Below are 7,500 nucleotides of genomic sequence, written 5' to 3'. Positions count from 1 at the left end.
TTCTCTATAGCAGAAACCGATAAAAATACACCTCCCGAAAGAGAGTATATGGTGATTCTTTTTATATATATATATTTCGAAATTCAACTGAACGTGGCGGAAGCGCACGGTGGTGGTCCAGCGAGGACACGCGACGACGGGGAATAAGAACTATTCGACCCGTTACGAATACGCATGCTCGTCCCGCACGATTTTAACACACACCGTGTTTTTCTCCAGTCGTCAAAGCGTTCGTGCGTCGAATTCGAAAAATAAAAAAAAGAAATACACCTTTTCTCTCTCTCTCGGGGTAAAAAGAGTCGATGTGTATTGTGTATAAAGGTTCTGCTGCGAGAAGTCTCGTTTTGCCGTGTGTTTCGGTAACGACGATCCTCCGAAACGTACATCTCATTCGTAAGAGAGGAAGAAAACAATCTCCCTGGGGCCAGTCGGTAATATACCGACATACGACGTGTCGTGCACATCCGTCTCACGCACGGTATACAAAATATGAATAAAACGTGTGTAGTCTCTCTCTCTCTCGACTTCTTAATATTTTCTTTCACCTCTGACGCATCATTTCAGGTGACGTCGGGAGCGCGGGAAAAAAAATTTTTCTAAACACACGAAACCGTTCATCTCACGAACAGCCGAAAAAGTTGTCGCTCAGATCCATATCGCAGTGGAGCGGTATCCGCGGGCGGTCGTAATTGAACGACGCACGACGCCGCGAACACTCACGCGAGTCCATACAAACGATTCCGATCGTTTTGCAACAACTAGAACGTACACTGTCCGTGAAATTCACAGAATTTTCGCGTGTCCGCGACAAACGCCGACGAGACACCCATCGTTCGCTCGTACGTAGCATCCTTCTCTTAACCCGACTCAGAAACGTTCTTTGCGCCCTTCGGTAAAAAAACGTTCGATCCGAAGAGGTGAACGACTGCGGGGATTTGACAGAGCTACGCAAGCAGTGTATGGTACGTAAACGACCCTCAGCCAGGCGTGGTCCAGGAATTGTATCCGTGGACCGCAATGTGCGTTCGAAATGTCGATGTTCATGTGTCCTGCAGTTCACACGTTGACGCGCAATTAGCTGCGTTCTTCATCGACCCACGAGCCAAGTGATCCACCGTTCAGGGTAATCGTATAAATTTTATATTTCACATATATAATTTTATTCTCATTTGTTCGACCTAATATCTCTCTTCTTTCAAAGAGAAGATAAAAGTTGATACCTGAATCTCCGACCAGCGCGCGAAGGAGATTCAGGCGTCGCCTTGGAGACGACACCGAAGCCTTTCGAGACGAAAAACGTTCAAGTAATATGTATATATTTCTCGACGTTCCGGGCGTATAGTGCATTCAAAAACCCGCGAAAGACGCAGAAGACTCGCACGCGTGGAAACGACGGGGATATATTTTGTATCCTACCCGATACTGAATCCATCGCGTGCAGTCGACCCTCGCGTTCTTCCGATCAGACGCATCTATTGTTGCGCGCATGTTTTCGCGTCGCATCGCGCGAAACGTTGCACGAATCGTACCGATCGATCGATTGAAAGCAAATAATGAAAAAAGACTTCACAGCTGGCTCTTTGCCGGTCATTCGTCCCATGTTATCTCTTGCCGCGAAATTGGCGCGCAAGAGTTGGGTGTCAGACGCGCGGCTTTAAAACGAGCTTCACGGCCGGTCCCTTCGTTACCGCTTTCGTTCTTTCTCTCGGAACGACCATGAACGAACACGACGAGCGACGCTACGGCATACACACGTCCACGGATTCGATTAAAAAAACAGACTTCACAGCTGGCTCTTTGCCGGTCATTCGTCCCATATTATCTCTTGCCGCGAAATTGGCGCGCAAGAGTTGGGTGTCAGACGCACGGCTTTAAAACGAGCTTCACGGCCGGTCCTCTCAATTCCGTGTACGGTACACGCAAGATGCGGGTTCCACTTCCAGACTACCCGGTCCCTTCTCTCTACGAGAATCGATAGTAGAAGAACGGCTCGAAAACGCGTCTCAGAGACTAGGGGAAAAGAAGCGGTATGCGAGCGAAACGAAAACGCATTATGGAAACGTCGCGAAACAATGTTCGACGGTTGCTCGGTTCCAATCGTGCGGCCGTTTCAATTTCTCGTGCGCTTCACCGTCCCTCCGTAACTCTGGCCGATCGCGTATACCGAAGAGCCGACACGCGCAAAAACCACAGGCATTGTATACTGTATATATATATGTTACAGTCACAGCCTTCGCGCGTTTTACTCTCCGACGCGGGGTTTCCACGACGAAAGAGAGACAGTTTCGTGGCGGGTGACTCGGCCGAATCGCTACGACGGGTATTTCTATTATAGAACGAATCATCGCCACCCTTTACCAGTGCCCGACGAAGGAATCACAAGGTCATCTGGAGTTTACAATGCCAGCGACGGTAATTCCAACGAAGACCCGATAAGTCAACTCATCGTTCTATTTCTCCCCGTACAGAAAAGCGAATCGACGCTAACGCACCTCGCGCAAGCACGAACGTTCTCTTCGCGTGGATCATCCCATCGTCGAAAGATGTAAAGACGCATTGGAGATCGTGGTCTCTGGCGGGCTCATTGCACGCCCCACTGCATATCTTTCCTCGAATCGAGAATGATTCGTCCACTAAGGCTGCGAAACTACGCGTCGAGGAAACTAGGGGAAAGAAGCGGGATGCGAGCGAAACGACAATACATTATGGAAACGTCGCGAAACAATGTTCGGCGGTTGCTCGTTTCCTCCTGCGGACGTTTCATTGCTCGGGCGCTTCACGTCCCTCCGTAACCTTCGCGCGATCGCGTGCCCCGGAGAGCCGGCAACCGGTGAACCACAGGCGTATAAACTATAGTCTTCTATAGCAAGCCTTCGGCGGTTACTCTCCGACGCGGGGATTCCACGACGAGAGAGAATTTCGTGGCGGGTGACATCGGTCGAAACGCTACGACGGGTATTTCTATTATAGAACGAATCATCGCCACCCTTTACCAGTGCCCGACGAAGGAATCACAAGGTCATCTGGAGTTTACAATGCCAGCGACGGTAATTCCAACGAAGACCCGATAAGTCAACTCATCGTTCTATTTCTCCCCGTACAGACAAGCGAATCAACGCTATCGCACCTCACGCATGCACGAACGTTCTCTTCGCGTGAATCGTCCCATCGTCGAAAGATATAGCCGCTTGGAGATCGTGGCCCATCAAGTTCTTCCGTAACTCCTGCGCGATCGCGTACCCCGGAGAGCAGGCAACCGGTGAACCACAGGCGTATAAACTATAGTCTTCTATAGCAAGCCTTCGCGTTTACTCTACGACGCGGGGATTCCACGACGAGAGAGATTTTCGTGGCGGGTGACACGGCCGAATCGCTACGACGGGTATTTCTATTATAGAACGAATCATCGCCACCCTTTACCAGTGCCCGACGAAGGAATCACAAGGTCATCTGGAGTTTACAATGCCAGCGACGGTAATTCCAACGAAGACCCGATAAGTCAACTCATCGTTCTATTTCTCCCCGTACAGAAAAGCGAATCGGCGCTATCGCACCTCACGCAAGCAGGAATGATCTCTTCGCGTGGATCGTCCCATCGTCGAAAGATGTAAGACGTACAGAAATCGTGGTCCATCACGATTATTCGTAACTCTCCGAGTCGCGTATCTGAGAGTAGGGCAAACGGAGAACCACAGGCATAAATAATACTATATATTTCTTATATATAGTTAGCCTTCGCGTTTTACTCTCCGACATGGGGATTCCACGACGAGAGAGAGTTTCGTGGCGGGTGACTCGGCCGAATCGCTACGACGGGTATTTCTATTATAGAACGAATCATCGCCACCCTTTACCAGTGCCCGACGAAGGAATCACAAGGTCATCTGGAGTTCACAATGCCAGCGACGGTAATTCCAACGAAGACCCGATAAGTCAACTCATCGTTCTATTTCTCCCCGTACAGAAAAGCGAATCGACGCTATCGCACCTCGCGCGAGCACGTAACTACTCTTCGCGTGGATCGTCCCATCGTCGAAAGATGTAAGACGCACGGAAATCGTGGCCCATCAACGTTTTTTTGTAACTCTGCCGATCGCGTATCACAGAGCCGAGACGCACATACCACAGGCGTATAATACCGTTTTCTTTCGTATGGTAAGCCTTCGCGTTTACTCTTCGGCGCGGGGTTTCCACGTCGAGAGAGACTTTCGTGGCGGGTGACATCGGTCGAAACGCTACGACGGGTATTACTATTATAGAACGAATCATCGCCACCCTTTACCAGTGCCCGACGAAGGAATCACAAGGTCATCTGGAGTTTACAATGCCAGCGACGGTAATTCCAACGAAGACCCGATAAGTCAACTCAACGTTCTATTTCTCCCCGTACAGAAAAGCGAATCGACGCTGTTGCACCTCACGCAAGCACGAACGTTCTCTTCGCGTGGATCGTCCCATCGTCGAAAGATGTAAGACGCACGGAAATCGTGGCACATCACGTGTTTTCGGAACTCTGTCGACCGCGTATCTCAGAGACGACGCGCGCGAACCACTGGCATATACTATTATATATCGCGTTTTACCCTCCGACGCGGGGATTCCACGACGAGAGAGAGTTTCGTGAGCGGGTTGACTCGGAAGAAACGCTACGACGGGTATTTCTATTATAGAACGCATCATCGCCACCCTTTACCAGTGCCCGACGAAGGAATCACAAGGTCATCTGGAGTTTACAATGCCAGCGACGGTAATTCCAACGAAGACCCGATAAGTCAACTCAACGTTCTATTGCTCCCCGTACAGAAAAGCGAATCGACGCAATCGCACCATACGCGTGCACGTAACAACTCTTCGCGTGGATCGTCCCATCGTCGAGAGACGTAAGTTTCCATACTATGAATTCGCGTTTTACTCTCCGACGCGGGGATTCCACGACGAGAGAGAGTTTCGTGAGCGGGTTGACTCGGAAGAAACGCTACGACGGGTATTTCTATTATAGAACGCATCATCGCCACCCTTTACCAGTGCCCGACGAAGGAATCACAAGGTCATCTGGAGTTTACAATGCCAGCGACGGTAATTCCAACGAAGACCCGATAAGTCAACTCAACGTTCTATTGCTCCCCGTACAGAAAAGCGAATCGACGCAATCGCACCATACGCGTGCACGTAACAACTCTTCGCGTGGATCGTCCCATCGTCGAGAGACGTAAGTTTCCATACTATGAATTCGCGTTTTACTCTCCGACGCGGGGATTCCACGACGAGAGAGAGTTTCGTGAGCGGGTTGACTCGGAAGAAACGCTACGACGGGTATTTCTATTATAGAACGCATCATCGCCACCCTTTACCAGTGCCCGACGAAGGAATCACAAGGTCATCTGGAGTTTACAATGCCAGCGACGGTAATTCCAACGAAGACCCGATAAGTCAACTCAACGTTCTATTACTCCCCGTACAGAAAAGCGAATCGACGCAATCGCACCATACGCGTGCACGTAACAACTCTTCGCGTGGATCGTCCCATCGTCGAGAGACGTAAGTTTCATAGTAAGCCTTCGGCGTTTTACTCTCCGACGCGGGGATTCCACGACGAGAGAGAGAGTTTCGTGAGCGGGTTGACTCGGAAGAAACGCTACGACGGGTATTTCTATTATAGAACGCATCATCGCCACCCTTTACCAGTGCCCGACGAAGGAATCACAAGGTCATCTGGAGTTTACAATGCCAGCGACGGTAATTCCAACGAAGACCCGATAAGTCAACTCAACGTTCTATTTCTCCCCGTACAGAAAAGCGAATCGACGCAATCGCACCATACGCGTGCACGTAAACAACTCTTCGCGTGGATCGTCCCATCGTCGAGAGACGTAAGTTTCATAGTAAGCCTTCGGCGTTTTACTCTCCGACGCGGGGATTCCACGACGAGAGAGAGAGTTTCGTGAGCGGGTTGACTCGGAAGAAACGCTACGACGGGTATTTCTATTATAGAACGCATCATCGCCACCCTTTACCAGTGCCCGACGAAGGAATCACAAGGTCATCTGGAGTTTACAATGCCAGCGACGGTAATTCCAACGAAGACCCGATAAGTCAACTCAACGTTCTATTTCTCCCCGTACAGAAAAGCGAATCGACGCAATCGCACCATACGCGTGCACGTAAACAACTCTTCGCGTGGATCGTCCCATCGTCGAGAGACGTAAGTTTTCATAGTATGAATTCGCGTTTTACTCTCCGACGCGGGGATTCCACGACGAGAGAGAGTTTCGTGAGCGGGTTGACTCGGAAGAAACGCTACGACGGGTATTTCTATTATAGAACGCATCATCGCCACCCTTTACCAGTGCCCGACGAAGGAATCACAAGGTCATCTGGAGTTTACAATGCCAGCGACGGTAATTCCAACGAAGACCCGATAAGTCAACTCAACGTTCTATTACTCCCCGTACAGAAAAGCGAATCGACGCAATCGCACCATACGCGTGCACGTAACAACTCTTCGCGTGGATCGTCCCATCGTCGAGAGACGTAAGTTTCCATACTATGAATTCGCGTTTTACTCTCCGACGCGGGGATTCCACGACGAGAGAGTGTTTCGTGAGCGGGTTGACTCGGAAGAAACGCTACGACGGGTATTTCTATTATAGAACGCATCATCGCCACCCTTTACCAGTGCCCGACGAAGGAATCACAAGGTCATCTGGAGTTTACAATGCCAGCGACGGTAATTCCAACGAAGACCCGATAAGTCAACTCAACGTTCTATTGCTCCCCGTACAGAAAAGCGAATCGACGCAATCGCACCATACGCGTGCACGTAACAACTCTTCGCGTGGATCGTCCCATCGTCGAGAGACGTAAGTTTCATAAGTAAGCCTTCGGCGTTTTACTCTCCGACGCGGGGATTCCACGACGAGAGAGTGTTTCGTGGCGGGTGACTAGGCCGAAACGCTACGACGGGTATTTCTATTATAGAACGAATCATCGCCACCCTTTACCAGTGCCCGACGAAGGAATCACAAGGTCATCTGGAGTTTACAATGCCAGCGACGGTAATTCCAACGAAGACCCGATAAGTCAGCTCATCGTTCTATTTCTCCCCGTACAGAAAAGCGAATCGACGCTATCGCACCTCGCGCGAGCACGTAACAACTCTTCGCGTGGATCGTCCCATCGTCGAGAGACGTAAGACGCACGGAAATCGTGGTTCATCGCGTCTTTTCCTACTCTCTTGAATCGCAATTTCGTATAGAGCCTACACACGCGAACCACCGGCATATACTATTTCTTCTCTCATAGTAAGCCTTCGCGCGTTTTACTCTCCGACGCGGGGATTCCACGACGAGAGAGTGTTTCGTGGCGGGTGTCTCGGCCGAATCGCTACGACGGGTATTTCTATTATAGAACGAATCATCGCCACCCTTTACCAGTGCCCGACGAAGGAATCACAAGGTCATCTGGAGTTTACAATGCCAGCGACGGTAATTCCAACGAAGA

The 7,500-nt window shown here is 50.3% G+C and overlaps 1 non-coding gene across 1 annotated transcript; it reads right to left on the bottom strand.

Moving 5' to 3' along the window:
• Positions 1–971: 971 nt before the first annotated feature.
• LOC143175929 (5.8S ribosomal RNA) lies at positions 972–1,126 on the bottom strand. The gene has a single exon (XR_013000565.1). It is a non-coding gene; the product is annotated as a 5.8S ribosomal RNA (ribosomal RNA).
• Positions 1,127–7,500: the final 6,374 nt, after the last annotated feature.

Source organism: Nomia melanderi, unplaced genomic scaffold, assembly GCF_051020985.1.
Source record: "Nomia melanderi isolate GNS246 unplaced genomic scaffold, iyNomMela1 scaffold0259, whole genome shotgun sequence".
Lineage (NCBI taxonomy): Eukaryota > Metazoa > Arthropoda > Insecta > Hymenoptera > Halictidae > Nomia > Nomia melanderi.
The sequence above is the reverse complement of the archived record's forward strand: the minus strand, read 5'-3'. Positions and strand labels throughout refer to the sequence as shown.